Here is a 23,924-nt window from a genome sequence, read left to right on the forward strand (position 1 = left end):
AACTAAATTCATGCACACACTGCCCACCTTTCATGAGAATGACTGGAACATTTGTACTATAAGCAAAGTGTCATGCTATTGTGCCATGATATGCTTTTGATAATATTAATGGAAAGGGTAGTTTAGAAATTCTTGTAGTTTCAATTATTTGTTCATTAATCCCCAAGCACTGGGCTACAGTAGATAAGCAACCCCCACACACTTGGGGGTGGGGGGAGGAGATATAAAAAATCTTACAAAATAGTCATGCATGATAAAATGTTATAAAAATACTGTACATGTGCTTACCACAGGTTAGTGTCACAGGGGCTAGGAAGAGTTGAGAATGGGCATGAAGTGGCATTTGTGTGTGATGCAGTGGAGTGAGGTTAGCAGTATGAAGCAAACAACACTGATTTGTAGGCACTATGATGTACAGGACACTTGTTTTATCATGTTATTACTATTTACAATTATTATTACTGTCTTCAGTAATTGATCACCAATCTGCTGATGGTCAAGACCCCTACTACACTTACACTGTACTTGGGAGTTGGGGGGGTGGTAGGCAGCTATCAAACAGGGATGTACTACCACCTGGGAAGATATTGGAAGCATAATGTGTTGCCTAATGGTAAACCCTGCTGCCATATGACAAAAAAAATTGTGACAAAGTCCCCCCAGGTTGCTAATCTGACCTTTTGCCTCGTTTATACACAATTACAGGCTTTCAATTGTTTCTCTTACTTTGGCAACACAACATACATACAGTAAAAATCCAAAAATCCGGATGCCAGAAATCCGGACCACCCGAGAATCCAGACTTTTCGAAAACTAATTTTTTTTTTAGCTGGCTTTTGTGTGTATGTGCTCATGCGTGAGCGCCACAGCTGCACAGCGACAACAAGAGACCACGTGGTCGCCACTTTAAAACGAGCAATCAAACTGTGACAACATACCGTATATACTCGTCTATAACCCCCCTCGTTTATAGGTCTACCCTGATTTTTTGACCAAGAAATCGTTTATTTATGATATTCCTCGTTTATAGTTCGACCCACGTTTTTGAGGGTAATGGAACAACAAAACCTTCAGTAAAAACGCTCTACGTCCTATAAACTGAGGCTCGCCGTGCCTGAAACACGACTGCCGAAGGCAAATTGTTTACCATTTATTATTACGACACTTTACACTGAAACGCGGGTAGTTTCAACAAAAATATTGTATATTTCCATTCAAGTATTTATTCAAGTCAATTAGGAGGGAATATTATTGTAATACAACAGTTTTTAACTAAACCATTCGAAAAGCGATTACGGTAACATCTTTTGAACGAAAGAAAGCGGAAGTCATTGTTTTCGTCACGATTTTATCCCACTTTCCACTGTAATATGTACGTAATTTCAGCAAAAATATTACATTTCCGTGAATGCATTATATCAAGCACAGTATGAATAGAATATCATTGTAATATAACAGAATTTTAACATAAGAACATAAGAACATAAGAATGGAGGAAACTGCAGCGGGCCTATTGGCCCATACTGGGCAGTTCCGTTTACACCCAACCCCTATTGCTCATATGAGCATCCAACCTATGTTTGAAGCAATTCAGCGAATTCGAGTTAATGATGATATTTGGTAACTTGTTCCATTCATCAACTACTGTTTCCAAACCAGTGTTTACCTATTTCACGCCTAAATCTAAATTTGTCTAATTTAAAACCATTGTTACGAGTTCGCTCCTGGTTGGATAATTTGAGTACCTTTGTAATGTCCCCTTTGTTTAGCCCTGTCTTCCACTTATACACCTCTATCAGGTCGCCCCTCGCTCTACGTCTCTCGAGGGAGTGCAAATTAAGATGCTTTAACCTGTCTCTGTACTCAAGGTTCCTAATGCCCGGGATTAGTCTTGTCATTCTCCTCTGAATTCTTTCCAAGGATTCTATATCCATTCTGTAATACGGTGACCAGAACTGAACTGCGTAATCCAGGTGTGGTCTCACAAGAGCAAGATACAGTTTTAGGATGACCTCGCTAGTCTTGTAACTAACACTCCTTTGTATGAACCCAAGTACTTTATTAGCCTTGTTACGAGCAAAAACACATTGTTTACTTGGCTTAAGGTTCCTACTTATCATTACTCCTAAATCTCTCTCGCAGTCGGATTTCTCTATGGCATCGTTGTTCATCTGGTATCTGGTTTCCCTGTTTACATCTCCTATACTGAGTACTTTACATTTGTCGACATTGAATTTCATCTGCCATTTTTCAGACCATTGGAAAAATTTGTTTAGATCTTCCTGTAGTTTTGCCGAGTCCTCGTCAGATTTGATAACACGTCCTATTTTAGTGTCATCAGCAAATTTACTTATGTTGCTGTCTATGCCGATATCTATGTCGTTTATGTATATAATAAATAATAATGGTCCAAGTACTGAGCCTTGGGGAACTCCACTTGTGACGTTGCTCCAATGGGATTTAGTGCCGTTAATGCTCACTCGCTGTTTCCTGTCCTGTAACCACGCCCTAATCCATTTAAGGATGTCACCTTTGATGCCATGAGCTTCTACCTTTCTAATTAGTCTTTCGTGGGGGACTCTGTCGAAGGTTTTGCTAAAGTCGAGATATACCACATCATAATTGTGCCCCTCGTCCACCGATTCGAAAACTGATGAAAAGAATGTTAATAGATTAGTTAGGCAAGAACGTCCGCTTGTGAAGCCATGCTGGGAATCATTGATCAATCGATGCTTCTCCAGGTGATTTCGAATAGAGTTTGAAATGATTGCTTCCAGTAATTTGCCTACTATTGATGTTAGACTGATTGGGCGGTAGTTAGAGGATAGTGATCTATCCCCTTCTTGAAAATCGGTATTACATTCGCTATCCTCCAGGATTCTGGTACTACACCTGTTTTTAAGGACATGTTAAACAACTTTGCTAAGGGCATACTAAGCTCTTCCTTACATTCCTTTAATACTCTGGCAAATATCTCATCGGGACCAGGTGACTTATTAGGCTTTAGTTTGTCTATTTGCTTGCTAACATCGTTACTAGTCACTACTATCTCACTTAATTTGTTTTCTTCACCGCAAACTATTAAAAAAACGAGTAACATCTCAAGAACATCGGAAGCTTAGGTAAAGTCTTTTGTTTTCGTCATGTATTTTATCCTATTTCACATTGAAATACATCACGTTTCAGCAAAACTACTATTTATATCCGAGAATATATTCATTCAGGTGCAGTTTAGGTAAAATATACGTGTGATGTAATAGTTTTTTAACTGAAAACGATTCGAAAAACACGTACCCTCTAGCCCTGTTCAAGGAGAGGACTGGGAGAAGCTGTTTGGTGCTGCAGATGATGACACGGAAAATTATTTTGATGGATTTTAATGAAAATATTCAGAAATATGGTATCGTAGTATTTATTCAAGTCAATTAGGATAGAATATTATTGTAATACAACAGTTCTTTAACTGAAAACCATTCAAAAAGCGATTACGGTAACATCTTTTGAACGAAAGAAAGCGAAAGTCATTGTTTTCGTCACGATTTTATCCCACTTTCCACTGTAATACGTACGTCATTTCAGCAAAAATATTACATTTCCGTGAATGCATTATATCAAGCACAGTATGAATAGAATACCATTGTAATATAACAATATTTTGAGTCCTACTCTTTCCATTTACAGAGTACTGTACAAGCCCATAATAATGGCTCCTAAAGTAGTTAAACTTCGTTGTGTGAAGAGAAAGAAGAACACGTTGAAATTGAGTGACAAACTTGAAATAATTAAGAAACTAGAACATGGTGTGAGCAATACTGTTCTAATGGAAACATACAACATTGGAAAGTCTACAATTTATGATATAAAAAAGGCAAAGAATAAAATTCTAGAATTCACAGCTTTTTCATTAAAACTGCTCGTTTTGATAAATAAAGCATGCTATATTTGCTAATGAATAACTATCAAAATGTACCTGTTCATCTCTTCTTTATTCCTCCTTAAATTTGAATTTTAAAAGTGCCTGAGAATCCGGAAAATCCGAAAATCCGGACTGACCCAATCCCCAAGCAGTCTGGATTTTTGGACTTCTTCTGTATATTTTTTCTCACTGTTGATCTTTTTTTTTATGGTTCTTTATTGTTAATATTATTATTTAATTTTAATTTTATTCTTTTAGTTTTTAATATAAAATTGATTTATGATTACAGTGGTCCCTCGGTTAACGAGTTACCTTCCATGAGATTCTTAACTTCGGTTAACGAGCAATCCCTCGATTAACGAGTTTCTTACGAGCCAACCTGAACATGATTTCGCTTGCATTTGGCGGTCCACCAGCTGTAGTATTAGTCCGCCAATACAGTAATCGGTTCTAGGGCTTAAATTCCTTACCATTTTAGCAAATATCAAGAAGTTTATACTATTCAATAATTTTAAAAGTTTAATATTAAATTTTTTACTCATTTTAACAATTATTGAACATAATTGAAGGTAATGAAACTAGTTTTATGCGTGCCATCCAGCCTCTCAACACACCATACAGGCGTCAGTCTTTGTATCTTTTCAGTGGAGGTAACATCTTGCTTGAGACTCTCTTCAACTAAATGCTTTTTTTCTGTTTTTGCAAGCAAATTATTGGTCATTTTGAAATTTATTTTACATATTGACAATATATAATGCAGTGCAGTGTTGATTTAAAGAAAATAATCTTGAATTGCACCAAGAGAACTAAAATTTTATGGGTGAAATGGCGCCATGGGGTGACTTCTCTTCCACCCCAATGCCTTCTCTTCTCCCTTCTCCACCCCCATTCTAATTCCCATCATCATCATCCAGGAGCCTTCTACATACACACCTCAAAGTAAGTGTACTTTTCTACCTTTTTTGTTGAATTTAGGCAATTTTCAGTGAGCTGGAACCAATTACCCAAAAACCCATTGAAACAATGGTTTCGGTTAACGAGTTTTTCGGTTAACGAGCAACCTTCTAGTACGGATTGTGCTCGTTAACCGAGGGATCACTGTATTAGTCATCATCATCATCATCACATTTTCACCCCTAGATCCTGTTTTGGGTCAGTAACCTGTGCCCGGGTGGCTAATCCCCATAAAAAAAAGTAGTGAGGCGAGTGAAATCCAAAGGCCAGTTACTTATATCACAAAAGCTGAGTAGCTGCTAAGATGAGAGACTGGGAGGCTTGTATGTGTGAGTGAGTGAAAGATAAATGCCTACTTGATAACCTTCTCACATGGCAATTCAAACATTATTGTGGAATTACATAACATATGTCAATGAATTGAAGTCTAGGGCTTAATGTCAGTTTTAACATTGCTCTCCTGGACGGCCTTTGTTGCCACAATGATTTTTTGGGTAAGGATGCAGTTGCACTTCTTCATTTTGGTCATGTACAGTATTGATGAAGATATTAACAAATAATTGCTGTACCCTGTCTTCACCAACCTTAAAGAATTTAAAAATATTTGTTTTATAATTTTTAGTAACATTAAAACTTTTTTTTTTGTACTTCAGCCAGGAATAATTACTGCAGTTTTGGGTGGTTGGTGAAATAATGATGCTAATTAAAAGCCACAGCCACAGTCATGGATGATGGCATTGTTTGTATGAGTGCTGAAGGCTGTTTGGGGATGATAATAATTCAAAGCAAGAAAAGGCACATTTGTTTTTATTAAAAAGGGGTTTTCTTTTGCAACAAAAGACATGGAGCAAAAACAATGTTTTTCTTTATAGTTTTATTCGTTTACGGGCCCCAAAAAATAATTTTATGGATTTATTACAGCAGTTATAACAGTCTTAAACCAATCAGGCTTATATACAGTATATACAGATAGACCCCGACTTACGACGGGGTTAGGGACCCAAATCCAGGTCGTAAGTCCGACATGGTCGTAAGTCCGACATAGACAAAAATTATTATTATTATTTTTTTTTTAAATAAATAATCTACAATGAAATACAGTACAGTAAAAGTAATGAATAATGAGGAATGGATACAGTACAGTGAAAGTAATAAGTAATGGTTACAGTGTGACTGAGCACTTACCTTTAATGTAGTCAGCTGAATGCACATGGGGCCCCCATAATTTTCTAATTATACATGGAGACTACATTAACTGGAAACGTTTCGGTATATAAAAAATGTGTAATCTGCGGGTCGTAAGTCCCGACGGTCGTAAGTCGTAGCAGTCGTAAGTCTGGGTCTGTCTGTATAATATAATTACCCGGTACTTAGTAACATTTGAACTGCACTTACAGTACACGATACAACTAAGTTTATTTTACTTACCAAGTTTATTTAATGAAATACAACTGACATCTACAAGCTACTTTGCCCTAATCTAAGATCTAATTATGAAGTGAAACAGATTGTAAGAGTATGGAAACACAAAAGGCAGAGCATTTCACAGTTTGACTATGTGAGGAAAGAAGGATGCACTATAACGGTTTATTCTAGTGTGACCGACATCTACACAGAAACGGTGGGCGTTGCGGGCAAGACGAGTGTTACGAGCCCATGGCTTTGCCGGCATTACACAGGATGCCAAATCCACCGAACATTGCCCGTTAAAGTAAGAGAGAGAGAGAGAGAGTGAAGCAACATTGCGGGAAAGAGAAAGAGAAGAAAGATTATCAACTAACAGTTGAATAGAAGAATAACTGCCTGAGATATGAGAGCAGTACTCCAAGTTAGGACGAATGAATCCCTTATAAACTGAAGCAACTGCTCAGGAGTGAAGTAGCTACGGCATCTGTTCAGTATTCCCAGCTTTCAGGAGGCAGCTTTAGCAATGTTGTGGATGTGTGGCTTCCATGACACATTAGGGGAAATGGTGAGGCCTTGCATATCTGTTTTAGAATTTGGCAGAATGATTGCGTTCTGAAATGAGATTGGTGGGAGATCTTTGATTTTGGAAAATGTAATTGGTAAATATTGTGTTTTATTGCTATTGAATTTAATCAGGTTTCTACCTCCCCATTCGGAGATGCTGCACAAATCCGCATTGATAGATGAAACGATATCAGCTCTAGAAACAGATCTAGTTTGAGAGTTGGGGGAAGGGAAAAATGTGGAGAAGAGTGTAGAGTAGAAGCATCAGTGTAAGAATGAATAAAATTAATCGTAGTGTGAAGTAAATCATTGATAAAAAGAAGAAAGAGAGTAGGTGAAAGAACAGAACCCTGTGGAACACCACTGTTGGTAGAGAAAGAGTGAGAGATTGATCCCTCGACCACAACTGCCATGGATCAGTTCTCAAGGAAGCTAGAGATTGGAGAACAAAGTGGGGGAGAGCAACCATAAGATGAAAGTCTAGAAAGCAAGGACTTGTGCCATACCCTGTCAAATGCTTTGGAGATGTCGAGGACCACGACGAAAGTCTTCCCATAATCCCTAAGAGAGGATGACCAAAGATGGGTGCAGTGGGAGAGCTGATCACCAGTACAACTCACCTGGTGAAAGCCATACTGGTGATCTGACAAAAGAGAAAAAACGTTTAAGGTGACAAAAAATGAGAGTTTAAGATAGTTTCAAAAATCTTAAGAGAGGGATGAAGTAAGGGCAATGGAACGATAGTTAGAGGGATTGGAATGGTCACCCTTCTTCGTGATGGGCTGAACCAAGGCATGCTTCCAAGAAGAAGGAAAAGTTTGGGTTTTGAGGCAAAGGAGAAAGAGGCGAGCAAGCACAGGGGCCAGAATTTCAGCACACTCCCTCAGAACACGAGGGGGTATTCCGTACGGTCCATGCGCCTTACATCCAAACTGGATAACGCACCAGCAACCCTATGAGTGGAGATTATAGGAGAGTGCATAGGTTCAGTGGGAGGGTTAGAGTTGGAATCGTCTAAGGTGGGGTTAGAGGAAAATAAGGTGTCAAAGAGAGTGGCTTTATCAGGGGAAGAGTTGGTTATAGAGTTATCATGTTGGAAGAGAGGAGAAGAGAGAGTGCAGAAGTTATTACAGATGTTTTTAGTTAAGGACCAGAAGGATTTACTAGAGGAAGAGTTAGTCTGGTCTGCAGTTTTCTTTTTATAAAATTATGCTTGGCCCTATGAAGAATAATCTGACAATGATTTCTAGAAGTAATGAAAGAGGAGTGGGTAACAGGAGAAGGAGATAGTTTCATAACTTGATATGCACTATCTCTCTCCCTACATGCAAGAGAACAGGAGCGATCAAATCAGGATTGTAAAGTGAAAGTTTTGGCAGAAGATGGGATTGTAACAAATGCTATTACACTATATTATATATCCCTACTTTAATGTAGCATATTTTATGTAACAATTTACTCTTATTGTCTTTTTAATTCTTTATGCTTATTTACTTATTTATTTATATTTATTCTTATTTCTCTTACTCTTTGTTTTACTAATACTCGTCAGAGGTGGAGGTAGTGAGAGGTAATTGTTTACGTTTGAGGATGGTGTGAGGGAAGGGGGTACAGGACTACCGGTTTGTGGTTAGGCTAGAAAGGCCAACACCAAGGGGAGGCTCAGGGACTGGTTATGGGGACTAAGATATCAATACTTCACAGAGGGGAAATATAAAATAGATATTGTATATATACTGTATTGTATAGGACTCACCATATTACAGATGTCATTACTTTCAAATATATGCTACGGTGTAATAGCAGTAGACAGGTCACTAGGGAAGGTCTTTACAGAAATCCATCTCTATATGTCAACTACACCAAGTTCTAATAACTATATACGAACAGAAAGACCGGCGGGGGAGGACAGGGTAAAGAGGCACGGGCAGGGCAGAACGGGCGGGTGTGACTCGGCTGGGGAAGAGGGTGGGTGTGAGCGGGGCGCAGCGGGGCAGGGTGGGTCGGAGGGGCAGGCAGGCTGTGGTTGCCGGGATGCCTACTCATCGTTCCCCTCACCCCCATAGCTGGTCGTTCACGTACTTCATCTCACAATACTGTACAATATATTTACCAAACAGCTGACAACCTTCAAGACTAATTAACATCAAATTCAACCTCAATGTTCTCTCAGTACTTAACACAAGAAAAAATTCACTTTCTAATTCTTATTATTTATCAAACAAAAAATTACATATACTGTACGTTAAAACTACATTTTGGTAGCGTGATAGAGTGGCAAGACGCACGAGACTGATATTTAGAAAATATCTAAACCACTGTCACCATGTAACAATTATGATTATATGTGCCTAATTTAATGTAACATATTTTATGTTTATTTACTGATTTATTTATACAGTATATTTATTCTTATATCTCTTACTCTTTCTTTTACTAATACTCGTGAGAGGTGGAGGGAGTGAGGGAGGTAGTGAGAGGTAATTGTTTACGTTTGAGGGTGGTGTGAGGGAAGGGGATACAGGACTACTAGTTTGTGGTTAGGCTAGAAAGGCCAACACCAAGGGTAGGCTCAGGGACTGGTTATGGAGACTAAGATATCAATACTTCACAGAGGGGAAATATAGAATAGTTATTGTATATATAGGACTCAACGTATTACTGCATAATACCAAGACAGTTATAACACATCACTTTCTCAACAAGGGAGGGACGAATTAGGACTCTTATTAACGGTTACTGTATTTATTGAATACTCTCTCTTAGGTTTGACAATTACACTTCAAAATATTAAACCTAAATCCCTAGATTGCTAACCAAGGGGTCCATTACTCCGTACATTTTGGGAAACGGATCAAACCTAATAGGTACTCGCGTTATAGTTTCCATATGAGGTGACACCCAGGACACAACCACACTTAACTCTTACCAAATTTAGACTCCGGGTGGGCTCTCAAGGGACGTCAAAACTTTCATGACGTCACGCCTCATAGGTTTTCTCATTGGTTGAAAACAGGCCTAAGGCCTTCATACTATTGGTTTAAAATTGGCGGGAACTCTCAAGTGGCTGGAAACTCATGACATTGTTACAGGATAAATGCCCTCATACCACCCTGTATAACCCCAGCAATGCTGTCAGCACATACCGGGGCGACCCGGGTGGAAAAATAACATTCATCCCAAGGAAAGTCAGGGAAGAATTCTCGTAAGGATTGCCAGTTTGCCCTGCGATAGTGCCATAGTTGGTGAGAAGACCCTAAGGGGGCAGAAATTGAGTATGAATAGTGTGAGGGGTTAGAGGTAAAAGAATGATCAAGAATGTTTGGAAGTTGACCGTGTTGATCTGGATTATGTGTAGGGTGTTAAATTATTTGTTCCAGATCATTAAGTAAGGAAAGAGAGAGCACCTCAACTCCACCCATGCAGAGCCAAGCCACTCGCTGTGATGTACATTGAAATCCCCTAGGTAGAGGATCTCTGTGTTGGGGTGTGTGGATAGCAATGACTCGTGGCAAGAAGTGAGATAGTCAAAGAGTTCCAAATAGTTGGTAGAGTTTGGAGAACAGTGTAGGAAACAAGAAAAATATTCATAGTTGGTAGAGATATTTTGAGCCAGATAACATAAAGAGAAGATTCAAGATCCATGAGTCGAGCTATAAGTGTACGTGTGTTGCAGTAGGCACATACACCTCCCTCAGAACGGAAGGAGGTATAAAGGTTGTAGTTGGAGACTTGAAAAGGTTTGGGTGAAGCTGCTTTGGTCAGTTGAAGTTCAGGTAGTTGTAAGTGATCGGGGGAAGAAGTTAATAGATGGTGCTCCACAGAAGGAAAATTAGATCTCAGGCGGCGAATGTTGGAAAAATGAAGTGCGAAAAAAGCCGATCCTTCAGCAACCGTGGTGACATCAGTTGAGGCCTCAGTAGTTTGATGATGATCAGGTTGGCCCTGGGGTCAACCAGTGGGACCCATTCTAGAAGGCCCCACTTTAATATTATTGTTAGCTGATTTCATCGGAGAATAAAAGAATAAGACATCAAGAGTGAGAAAAGTTATATACGTGAATCGCAACTTACTCATATTTTTCTTACGCAGTTTCAACTACTGTATACGCGGATTACCCCCTGGGGATAGGTTACAATTTCCAATTTCAAACTAAAATTTTTATGCCTAGTGCAAACTATAGCATGTTTATATTCAAATTAATCACTATCTTACAAGAATTCGAGCAATGTAAATTATATTCTCCCAGGTCTCTTCTGTGACATTTTATAAGAGAAAAACTTAGTTACTCTTGAGGACAGATAAATAAATACGCAATAGACCTTCGGCACCAACTGTCAAACATATCATCGCCCTCCTCCCCCTCCCTCCTCCACTCCCAGCCAGGGTTTGGTGGTTTTAGGCTTAAAGTTTTTATCTTATATAATATCAGAGACTAAAGTTAGGAAAATATAATTTGCATAGCTGGAATCCTTGCAAGACAGCGAATAATTTGAATATAGATGTCATAATCACCTATATCACATTACAGTAGTGATTTAAGAGTTCTAGTATCTTACATATATATAATATATATATACAGTCAACCCTCACTTTACGCGGTCCCACATTCCGCGTTTCCACGTTTAAGCGGTGCCCTGCCGGAACCTAACATGCTCACATTCCGCGGTGCGTGTACCCCATTACGCGGAGAGCGGCTGACGAGCCGCGCCATTTTTGGATCCAAACCTCCCGCCATCCGCCATGTTGTGTAAGCGGCGCGAACATGGTGCGCACAAGGTCGCCCAGTCATCAAAACATTACCAGTTCTTCACCCGCCACCCACTACAGCCGGCCCAAGTCAGTGATAGTGATAATTATAGTGAGGATATGGACTTATATGAACTTTGGGGGGTTTGACAAAGAGGCCCTGCAAGCCTCTGTGGTGGATAGTGATACAATTGATACAAGTGATACAGGTGAGGGCCAATAATCTGCCCTCTGCCTCGGAACCAACCGCCCATCCCCGTGTGCCCAGCCATCTTTTCTACTAATGTAAGTGTTAAAAAACCTAATATTATTGATATTTCTCTTAATTATTAATTGTGTGTGCATGCCATCATAAAGTTAAGATAATATTTTTACTACAACATAGTTTGTGTCGTCAAAAAGTGGAGTTTGGGGGTCGGCCTGGACTCTATTTCAATTAATCCCATATGTTATGTTATTCACTTTACGCGTTCCTCACTTTCCGCGGTACCCTCCGGGTTACATTAACCGCGTAAAGTGAGACCCAACTGTGTGTATATACATATATATATATATATATATATATATATATATATATATATATATATATATATATATATATATATATATATATATATATATATATATATATATATATATATATATATACAGATAGACCCCGACTTACGACGGGGTTAGGGACCCAAATCCAGGTCGTAAGTCCGAATGGTCGTAAGTCCGACATAGATTTTTTTTAAATAAATAATCTACAATGAAATACAGTACAGTAAAAGTAATAAATAATGAGGAATGGATACAGTACAGTGAAAGTAATAAATAATAAGGAATGGTTACAGTGTGACTGAGCACTTACCTTTAATGTAGTCAGCTGAATGCACATGGGGCCCCCATAATTTTCTAATTATACATGGAGACTACATTAACTGGAAACGTTTCGGTATAGAAAATGCGTGTGTCATTTGAAAAAATAAAAAAATAAAATGCAAAAATAAAATGCAAAAAAAAAATGGTCACAACTGCAGCGGTCGTAAGTCCCAACGGTCGTAAGTCGAAGCAGTCGTAAGTCGGGGTCTAGCTGTATATATATATATATATATATATATATATATATATATATATATATATATATATATATATATATATATATATATATATATATATATACACACACATATACATATATACAGTTAACCCTCACTTTACGCAGTTAATGTAACCCGCAGGGTCCCGCGTAAAGTGAGAAACGCGTAAAGTGAATAACATAACATATGGGATTAATTGAAATAGAGTCCTGGCTGACCCCCAAACTCCACTTTTTGACGACACACAACTATGTTGTAGTAAAAATTTTATCTTAACTTTATGATGGTATGAAAAAACAAGTAATATAGAAGAGGTTAGGTTAGGAAAAATAAAGGTTAACATAGGAAAAATAAAGGTTAGGTTAGAAAAACTAAAAGTTATGTGGAACACTTACATTAGTAGAAGAGATGGGTCGGCATACGGGGATGGAGACTGGTTCCGAGGCAGAGGGCAGATTACTGGCCCTCAGATGAATCACCATTACTAGGTGAATCACCATCACTGTCACTTACAGTTGTCAGGGCTTCCCTGACAAATCCCTCAAAGTCATCTTCACTGTCACTATCACTGGCTTGGGCTGGCTGTGGTGGGTTGCGGGTGAAGAACTCGGTTATGCTTTTTTGACGGCTGGTGTTTATGTTGTCTTGATACACCGTGATGTACGGCTCCATAGCCTGCACCAGCCGGGTATGGAAGACTTCATAGCGGTCATCGTCATTGTCGCGGGAAAGGAAGGACTTCATTTTCTCTGCACACTCCATGGCACCCTTAATATCACTATGAGTTAAACTGTGTTCTTCGGAAAATGACGCACCTTCTTCCTCCTCTTCACTGACGTGATCTTCTTCCAACATCTCGTCGGCAGTCACTTCAGGATCTCTGATCACCTCCAGGATGTCGTCGTTGCTGGTCTCGGAGAAGCTTGGAACTGTAACAGTCTGCGCAGCTTCTCTGGCAAGGTCCACTGCGACTGCAACAGTCTGAACCTCACCAGTCACAGATTGACTCCTCCTCTCACCTGGTATTCCATGCAACTCTTGGTCCATGGGCTGTAATATAGACGTAGTGTTGGGAGGAAGGAAGACCACTTTTACGTTGGGGTGACGATCTAACAGTAGGGGCGAGTGTCCTGGTGCGTTGTCCAGCAGCAACAAAATATTGAATGGCACATTCTGTCGCTCACAGAATTTCTTTACCTCGGGAACAAAACAGTCATCAAACCAGGAGAGGGACAGTGTAGAGAACATCCACGCCTTACGTGCGGTCAGCCAGTGGACATTTAGCTTGGTCATGTCCATGGTTTTGTAGGCGTGCGGCTTGCGTGCTGTGTGGATCACCGATAACTTGAGCTTACAGGTACCGGAGGCATTGGTGGTAAACAGGACGGTGATGCGTTCCTTCTGCATCTTCCGGCCCCGAATCCTGCTGGCATTCTTTACAACGAAAGACTTGGAAGGTAGCTTTTTCCAGAAAAGACCAGAATCGTCCATGTTAAACACCTGGTCGTCACTGTACTGTCCTTCCTCCATAATCTCACGTAAATAAGGAGGAAATTCCCTAGCCGCTGCACGGTCAGCACTCGCCTCTTCACCACCAATGTTTATATTGGTGATCTTGTTCCGGATCTTAAACCTCTGTAACCACCCAGAGGAAGCATTAAAGGGTTTGGGCTCTGTAATTCCCATCTTTCGTGCCACTGCCATGTAGAGTCCACGTGGGTAGTCCTTAACAGAGCGCGTGTCGACCGCCATGTTCCGTCGCGCCTGACGCACCAAGTACCTCACAAGTAATTTTTCTGTCTTGAGAAGCACGTGGTTGTGAAAATACTTGATCATAAAAGCACCTGTAGACTTTGTGATCTTCATGTGCTCCTTTATCTTGGCAGCATCCTTCCTTAGTGTTCGAATCGTAGATTCATTCACACCATGCTGGCGCGCCAAATCAACCTGCCTTGTTCCTTTCTCCAACTCTTGGATGATGCTATACTTCACCTCGTAGCTTAAGGAACGTCGTGTCTTCTTTGGCTTAGTGCTGCTGGGTCCAGGTAAGGAAAGGTTTCTCTCTGGGGGTGGTGGTCCGGCGGTAGCCATTTTACTGAACAATGGATGCACGACTACACGGTGTGGCCTTGAGGGATGAAACTGCCGCGGCTAGGTCAAGCGTCGTCTTTCCTCCCTCCCTCCCTCCCCCGGGTGGACACGTCATAATACTTTAAGCCAATTACAGCTAGCAGCAGAGGGGGGTAGGGATGCATGGCCAATCACATTCGGATACGTCATATGACATCAGTGATAACGCAACAAAGACACACACTGCGCAACCTTACCGCGCGGCTTGCCCAAGCGGAGGGAGGAGGGGGAGAGGCGAGGAGCACAGGCGGGCGGGTGGGGCGAATGTAAAATAGCGTCGCGCCGGACACTCTCCGCGTAATGGGGTTCACGTACCGCGTAATGTGAGCACGTTAGGTTCTGGCAAGGCACCGCGTAAACGTGGAAACGCGGAATGTGGGACCGCGTAAAGTGAGGATTAACTGTATATATAGATATATATATATATACAGTGACCCCTCCGTTAACGAACTCAATCCGTTCCAGAAGGTCGTTCGTTAACCGAAAAGTTTGTTAACCGAAACCATTGTTTCAATGGGTTTTTGGGTAATTGGTTCCAGCTCACCGAAAATTTCCTAAATTCAACAAAAATGGTAGAAAAGTTCACTTACTTTGAGGTGTGTATGTAGAAGGCTCCTGGATGATGATGATGTTGATGATGATGGGATTTAGAATGGGGGTGGAGGAGAAGGAAGAAGAGAAGGCATTGGGGTGGAAGAGAAGTCACCCCATGGCGCCATTTCACCCATAAAATTTTAGCTCTCTGGTGTAATTCAAGATTATTTTCTTTAAATCGACACTGCACTGCATTATATATTGTCAATATGTAAAATATATTTCAAAATGACCAATAATTTGCTTGGAAACACACAAAAAAGCGTTTAGTTGAAGAGAGTCTCAAGCAAGATGTTACCTCCAGTGAAAACAGAGAGAGACTAATTCCTGTTTGCTGTGTTAAGAGGCTGGATGCCGCGCATTAAACTAGTCACTTTACCTTCAATTATGTTCAATAATTGTTAAAATTGAATATTAAACTAAAAAATTGAATATTAAACTTTTAAAATTATTGAATAGTATAAACTTCTTGATATTTACTAAAATATTAAGGAATTTAAGCCCTAGAACCGATTAATGTATTGGCGGACTGATACTAAAGCTGGTTGCCCGGTCAGTGCAAGCGAAAACATGTTGAGGTTGGTTCGTAAGAACTTCGTTAACCGAATTGAAGATCCTTATGGAAGGCAGTTCCTTAATCGAAATTACGTTAACCGAGGTGTTCGTTAAACAAGGGGTCACTGTGTATATATATATATATATATATATATATATATATATATATATATATATATATATATATATATATATATATATATATATATATATATATATATATATATATATATATATATATATACAGTTGTACCCCACTTAACGCGGTCAATAGAACCCAGAGGGTCCCGCGTTAAGTGAAAACCGCGTTAAGTGAATAACAGAACATATGGGATTAATTCCAATAGAACCCAGCCCGACCCCCAAACTCCACTTTTTGACGACAAATAACTATGTTGTAGTAAAAATTCTATCTTAACTTTATGGTGGCATGAAAAACAAGTAATATAGAAGAGGTTAGGTTAGGAAAGATAAAGGTTAACATAGGAAAAATAAAGAATAGGTTAAAAAACGAAAATTTTTGAGGAACACTCACGGTAGTAGAAGAGATGGGTCGGCATACGGGGATGGAGGCTGGTTCCGAGGCAGAGGGCAGATTACTGCCCCTCAGGTGAATCACCATTACTAGGTGAATCACCATTACTAGGTGAATCAATATCACTGTCACTTACAGTTGTCATGGCTTCCCTGACAAATCCCTCAAAATCAACTTCACTCTCACTATCACTGGCTTGGATTGGCTGTGGTGGGTTGCGGGCGAAGAACTCGGTTATGCTTTTCTGACGGCTGGTGTTGATGTTGTCGTGATACACCTTGATGTACGGCTCCATAGCCTGCACCAGTCGGGTATGGAAGACGTCATGGCGTTCATCGTCATTGTCGCGGGCAACGATGGACTTAATTTTTTCTGTAAACTCTATGAGACACTTAATATCACTATGACTTTAACTAGGTTCTTCGGAGAATGACGCACCTTCTTCCTCCTCTTCACTGGCGGGTTCTTCTTCCAACATCTCGTCGGCAGTCACTTCAGGATCTCTGATCACCTCCATGATGTCTTCGTTGGTGGTCTCGGAGAAGCCTTCAGCTGTAATACTGAGCGCAGCTTCTCTGGCAAGGTCCACTGCTACTGCAACAGTCTGAACCTGACCAGTCACAGGTTCACTCCTCCTCTCACCTGGTATGCCATGCAACACATGTCTCCATGCGTGACGAATCGTAGCAATAGTCAGCAGATCCCATGCCTCCACCAAGAAGTCTACAGCTTGTTTAACGTTAAACTTCTTCCAAAATTGTTTGACGAGAAGTTCTTGTTCCTTGTCCTCGTCGCTTTTACTCTCGCTGTCGGTGTCACCCAGCTTACGCAACTCATCCTTGGTGTTGGTAGAGTCGTTCAGGAGCTTGAACTTCTTTGCAGAGTACGCAGCTTTCACATTGCAGATCAACTCCTGGTCCATAGGCTGGATTAATGACGTAGTGTTGGGAGGAAGGAAGACCACTTTTACGTTGGGGTGACGATCCATAAGTAGGGGCGAGTGTCCTGGTGCGTTGTCAAGGAGCAACAAAATATTGAATGAAACATTCTGTTGCTCGCAGAATTTCTGCACGTCAGGAACAAAACAGTTGTCAAACCAGAAGAGGGACAGAGAAGAGGACATCCACGCCTTACGTGCGGTTAGCCAGTGGACATTAAGCTTGTTCATGTCCATATTCTTGTAGGCGTGCGGCTTGCGGGCTTTGTGAATCACCGATAACTTTGGTTTACAGGTACCGGAGGCATTGGTGGTAAACAGGACGGTGATGCGTTCCTTCTGCATCTTCCGGCCCCTTACCTTGCTCGCAGACTGGACAACGAAGGTCTTGGAAGGTAACTTTTTCCAGAAAAGACCAGATTCGTCCATGTTAAACACCTGGTCGTCACTGTACTGTCCTTCCTCCATAATCTCACGTAAAAACGGAGGAAAATCTCTAGCCGCCGCACGGTCAGCACTCGCTTCCTCACCACCAATGTTGATGTTGCTGACCTTGTTCCTCTTCTTAAACCTATGCAGCCAACCAGAGGAAGCATTGAAGGGTTTGGGCTCTGCAATTCCCAGTTTACGTGTCACTGCTGCGTATAGCTCACGTGCGTACTCCTGCACTGAGCGCGTGTCCACCGCCATGTTGCGTCGCGCCTGACGCACCAAATAACTCACCAGCAAAGTTTCCACTTTTGCCAGCACCCTGTTCTGGCAATACCTGATAGATGAAGCACCTGCAGACTTTGTGATTTTCATGTGGTCTTTGATCTTGGCTGCATCCTTCTTGATTGTACGAATCGTAGATTCGTTGACGCCATGCTGGCGCGCGAGATCAACTTGGCGTCTTCCTTTCTCCAAATCTTGAACAATTTGGTACTTCACCTCGTAGCTTAATGAACGTCGTGTCTTCTTTGGTTTAGTGCCGCTGGGTCCAGGTAAGGAAAGGTCTCTCTCTGGGGGCGGTGGTGGTCCGGCGGAAGCCATTTTACGGAACAATGGATGCGCGTTAACCCGGGGTGGCCTTGAGGGATGAAACTGCCGCGGCTAGGTCAAGCGTCGTCTCTCCTCCCTCCCTCCCTCCCCGGGGTAGTCACGTCATAATACTTTAAGCCAATTACAGCTAGCAGCAGAGGGGGGTAGGGCTGCATGGCCAATCACAGTCCGAGACGTCATATGACGTCAGTGATAACGCAACAAAGACACACACTGCGCAACCTTACCGCGCCGCTTGCCCAAGCGGAGGGAGGAGGAGGGAGAGGCAGGCAGGCAGGGGGGCGGGCGCGTGGCGCGTGGGCAAAATCTAAAAATAGCATCCGAGCCGGACACTCACCGCGTATATGTGTAAAAAACCCGCGTTAAGTGAAAGTTCAGCTTTGGCAGGGCACCGCGTATATGCGAAAACGCGTTAAGTGAAACCGCGTTAGGCGGGGTAAAACTGTATATATATATATATATATATATATGCAAGTAAATCACTGTGGGTGCACGAGATCCAGGTATATAAAAATAATAATAATAATTAACGGTTTATTGAAAAAATTCTGCAGCCCGAAGGCTGAAAATATACATTGGACATAAATGACTTATTACATACATTGGTGGTTTAACAAAAGCCTTCATTAGAGAAAAGTAAAGGAACGTACAGTGAACATACAGATTAATGTAGGTGTTGAACAGCAAACTCGTAGTGTATTAACTTCCTTCCAGATGGTGTTAGGAGGGACCTGGCTTGGTGTAGTAATTCCCTCGCAGATGGTGTTATGAGGGGCCTCATGTGGTGTAGTAATTCCCTCACAGATGGTGTTATGAGGGACCTCACGTGGTGTAGTAAGTACTTCACAGATGGTGTTATGAAGGACCTCACGTGGTGCAGTAACCCCCTCACAGATGGTGTTATGAGGGGCATCACGTGGTGTAGTAATTTTCTCACAGATGGTGTTATGAGGGTCCTGACGTGGTGTAGTATTTCCCTCACAGATGGTGTTATGAGGGACCTCACGTGGTGTAGTAATTCCCTCACAGATGGTGTTATGAGGGACTTGACGTGGTGTAGTAATTCCCTCACATATGGTGTTATGAGGGACATGTGGTGTAGTAATTCCCTCACAGATGGTGTTATAGGAGTGAGGTGTGGTCTTAGGCCTTCCTATCGTAGACGGATTAACACATCGCTGGTTGTTGTTGGGTCACACGGGCCGTTATCACTGGGTACCTGGGACCTCACTGTGTGAAGGTTAACTTGGGTACGACTGTTACTGTTGAGTTGTTCTCACTGACTTAAGCACTGTTCACCTCTGTTTAACACTGGTTCCGTTCCTTTCCTAAATGAAATTGTAACTTCTGGCGAGAACTTGTTGATATTCCGGTGGGGAGGAGGGTTCAGGGGACGGGGTTGGTATGGGCCAACTTAACAGTTGACCTGGCTGCTCCGAGAGGAGCGCCAGGTACGTCTTGACCCTTTGGTGGTCAAGGATGTAGTACTGTATATGCTGATAACCACAAGGAAAGAAGAAAACACGAAGTTCCCAAGCGCTTTCGTGTAATTCACTTCTTCAGGGGTGAGTGTATATATATATATATATATATATATATATATATATATATATATATATATATATATATATATATATATATATATATATATATATATATATATATATATATATATATATATATATATACACACACACACACACACACATACAGTAATACCCTTAACACGGTTTTTAGCGCGATTTCCATAATGTGTACTTTCATACGTGGGTTTTTTCCACGAATATGCAGAGTGTCCGGCTCGAGGCTATTTTTAGATTCCCCCCACCCGCCACCCTGCCTGCCTGCCTGTTTTAGCTCATAAAATTCATACAAATTACCCGGCCAGAATATAATTTACATTGCTGGAATTCTTACAATATGATGATCATTTTGAATATAAACATCATAGATTTTGCATTAGACATACAAATTTTAGATATAATGTTTACTCTGAGTAAATATGTTATTTTTTGTGCAAAATATATGACATTTGTATTCAAAATATTCCTGGTCTTACAAGGAATCCAGCAATGTCAATTATATTATCCTAACTTTAGTTTGAGGTATTATTTATTACTAAAAAGGTAAATATTCTGGTTTTCCCACACATCTGGTAGGGAGTGTTGGTGGGGGGTGGGGGGGAGGGAGGGACCGACCGACCATCTGTTACTGTGTGAAGAATATTTTTTTTTTTTTATTAACTGAAGATATTTGTTTTAGCTCATAAAATTCATACAAATTACCCGGTCAGACTATAATTTACATTGCTGGAATTCTTACAATTTGATGATCATTTTGAATATAAACATCATAGATTTTGCATTAGACATACAAATTTTAGATATAATGTTTACTCTGAGTAAATATGTTATCTTTTGTTCAAAATATATGACATTTATATTCAAAATATTCCTGGTCTTACAAGGAATCCAGCAATGTCAATTATATTATCCTAACTTTAATGTGAGGTATTATTTAATACTAAATGTTAAAATTTAGTTTTTTCACCCAACATCTGTTGAAGGGAGGATTGGTGGGGGGTGGGGGGAGGTTTGGGACTGATCGACCACCTGGCGTGGTTGGAAGAGGGGAGGAGGCAAGGTGGGGTACTTTGATTGACAGATAGTGTGTGAAGAATATTTTTTTATTAACTGAAGATATTTGTTTTAGCTCATAAAATTCATACAAATTACCCGGCCAGAATATAATTTACATTGCTGGAATTCTTACAATTTGGTGATCATTTTGAATATAAACATCATAGATTTTGCATTAGACATACAAATTTTAGATATAATGTTTACTCTGAGTAAATATGTTATCTTTTGTGCAAAATATATGACATTTATATTCAAAATATTTCTGGTCTTACAAGGAATCCAGCAATGTCAATTGTATTATCCTAACTTTAGTTTGAGGTATTATTTATTAAAATTTAGTGGTTTTCCCCCCAAAATTTCTCAGAGGGAAGAGCCAGTGAGTGTAGTGTGAGAAGAGGGGGAGGGAGTTGAGGCCATTATTTGAATGGACATTAACTTGGCGACTGTATTTCTCTATTTCTCTTAAGTATTAATTGTGTGCATGTACCATCATAAAATTAAGATGTTATTTTTACTAGAACATTGGTATTGTGTCGGAAAAAGTGGAGTTTAGGGGTCAGGCCAGTTTCTATTGGAATTAATCTCATATGTTCTGTTGTTCACTTAGCGCGGTTTTCACTTAACACAGTACCCTGTGGGTTTTATTGACCGCGTTAAGCGGGGTACTACTGTATATATATATATGCAAGTAAATCACTGCAGGTGCGCGTGATCCAGGTATATGCTGATAACCACAAGGAAAGAAGAAAACACGGAAGTTCCCAAGCGCTTTCGTGTAATTCACATCTTCAGGGGTGAATACAGTCTGTACTCACCCCTGAAGATGTGAATTACACGAAAGAGCTTGGGAACTTCGTGTTTTCTTCTTTCCTTGTGGTTATATATATACCCGTGCATAGCACGAGTTCTTAAGACCAAATTTTTTGGCAAAAAGTTGGGGGTCGACCTCTATACGGGTAATAGTTTCGTTAGGTTGAAAAATATTTACCAGTAACTACCAGTAAACAATGGAAACGACGCACCAACGCACCGCCTGCTGTGAGTGTCGGTACAGTTGCCAGGGCAGATCTCTTGCGTCATCATAGCAAGCCCAAAGTAGCCAAATGCATGGTATGGTATGCACAGGAGTATGTAAAACATAAAGTATTCTTTTTTAAAATTTTATTTATAGATTCATAAATTTTTGTTAATTAAATTTGAAACATCAATCGTTGTTAATTGAATTTGAAACAAAAGAAAAATACGATACCTTATTTATAAATATTTTCATTAAAATATTACATCACAGTATATTTTACCTTAACTGTGCCTGAATGAATATATTCTCAGAAATAAAATCCATCAAAATCATTTTCCTTGTCATCATCTGCAGCACCAAACAGCTCCTCCCAGTCCTCTCCTTGAACAGCATCGTCATATGGATCAACACCATCATCAGCCATAGGATCATCAATATCTTCATCCTCATTCACGCTCTCATTAGCCTCATAATCCCACAACAAGTCTTCTTCTGTTCCATCAAGAGCATTCGAAATTCCACATTTCTTAAAAGATTTCACCACAATTTCTGGTCTGATTGCATCCCAGGCCTCTACAATCCATTCACATAATGTTGCTAGTGATGGAGCTTGGATGTTGCCTCCCTTTGTGTATGTCTTATCGCCTTCTATCATCCAGTTGTTCCACTTCACTCTTACCGCATCTTTAAATGGTTTGTTTATGGAAACATCCAGTGGTTGGACAAGACTTGCTAATCCACCAGGAATCACAGCTGTATCAGTGTTTTCCTTCCTAATCCCAGCAGTAACACTGTCAACAAGATGTGACCGAAACATATCCCACACAAAAAGACTTTTTTCTTTGCGCAGTCCCCCTGGTCTAAAGTTCCAGACTTTTTTAAGCCATATTTGTATGCCGCCTTCATCCATCCATCCTTTCTCGTGCACATGGATGATTAAAAAAATGCTGTCTGACTTGCAACACTGTTGGTAGGGTCAGGTGGTTCTAACGGCACCTGCCAGGACCCGGTAATCAAATTTATAACAGTGTCTAACCTCAATTACTGTAGTTTATCTGATGTAGGCAATATGAAGTAAAAAATACCAGTTAAAGTGAGAAATTGGAAGAGAATAAACAAGAAAGATGTCGTTGGGCTATTTTTGGTAGGGCTGAGGGAGAGAGTACCAGCTGTTTGGTCTTTTTTGGCGGGAGAGTCACGCAAATAACCGTAGTACTGGTATTTGTTTGGTGTCTTCTGTATTTTTAAAAATGAATACTTGTAAATTAAAAGTACCGTAACATTGTATTATATACAAACTTGTCATATTTCTGGAAAATAAGAAGCAAGAAAATAAGAATATACCGGTAAACACAATTTCAACGTACGCTAAAATTAAAAGCTGCTTAAGAAGGGCCGATGCAAACAAAGCCTCCGCGACCAGGGCTCTGCCGTATCAGCTAGACGGTACACGTGTTTTTCGAATCGTTTTCAGTTAAAAAACCGTTACATCCCAAGTGAATTAGGATAGAATATTATTGTAATACAACAGTTTTTAACTGAAAACCATTCGAAAAGCGATTACGGTAACATCTTTTCAACGAAAGAAAGCGAGTCATTGTTTTTGTCACGATTTTATCCCACCTTCCACTATAATACGTACGTCATTTCAGCAAAAATATTACATTTCCATATTCTCAGAAATAAATAGTAGTTTTGCTGAAACGTGATGTATTTCAATGTAAATTAGGATAAACTACATGACGAAAACAAAAGACTTTACCAAACCTTCCGATGTTCAAGATATATTACTCGTTTTTT

At 40.3% G+C, this 23,924-nt stretch overlaps 1 protein-coding gene across 2 annotated transcripts in view; it reads left to right on the forward strand.

The window, feature by feature from the left end:
- Positions 1 to 23,924, forward strand: part of LOC121872267 (neurofilament heavy polypeptide-like) — a 106,181-nt gene that overhangs the window by 17,413 nt on the left and 64,844 nt on the right. The window lies entirely within an intron of this gene.

The sequence above is a fragment of the Homarus americanus genome, unplaced genomic scaffold, assembly GCF_018991925.1.
Source record: "Homarus americanus isolate GMGI-L3 unplaced genomic scaffold, GMGI_Hamer_2.0 scaffold5589, whole genome shotgun sequence".
NCBI classification, from domain to species: domain Eukaryota; kingdom Metazoa; phylum Arthropoda; class Malacostraca; order Decapoda; family Nephropidae; genus Homarus; species Homarus americanus.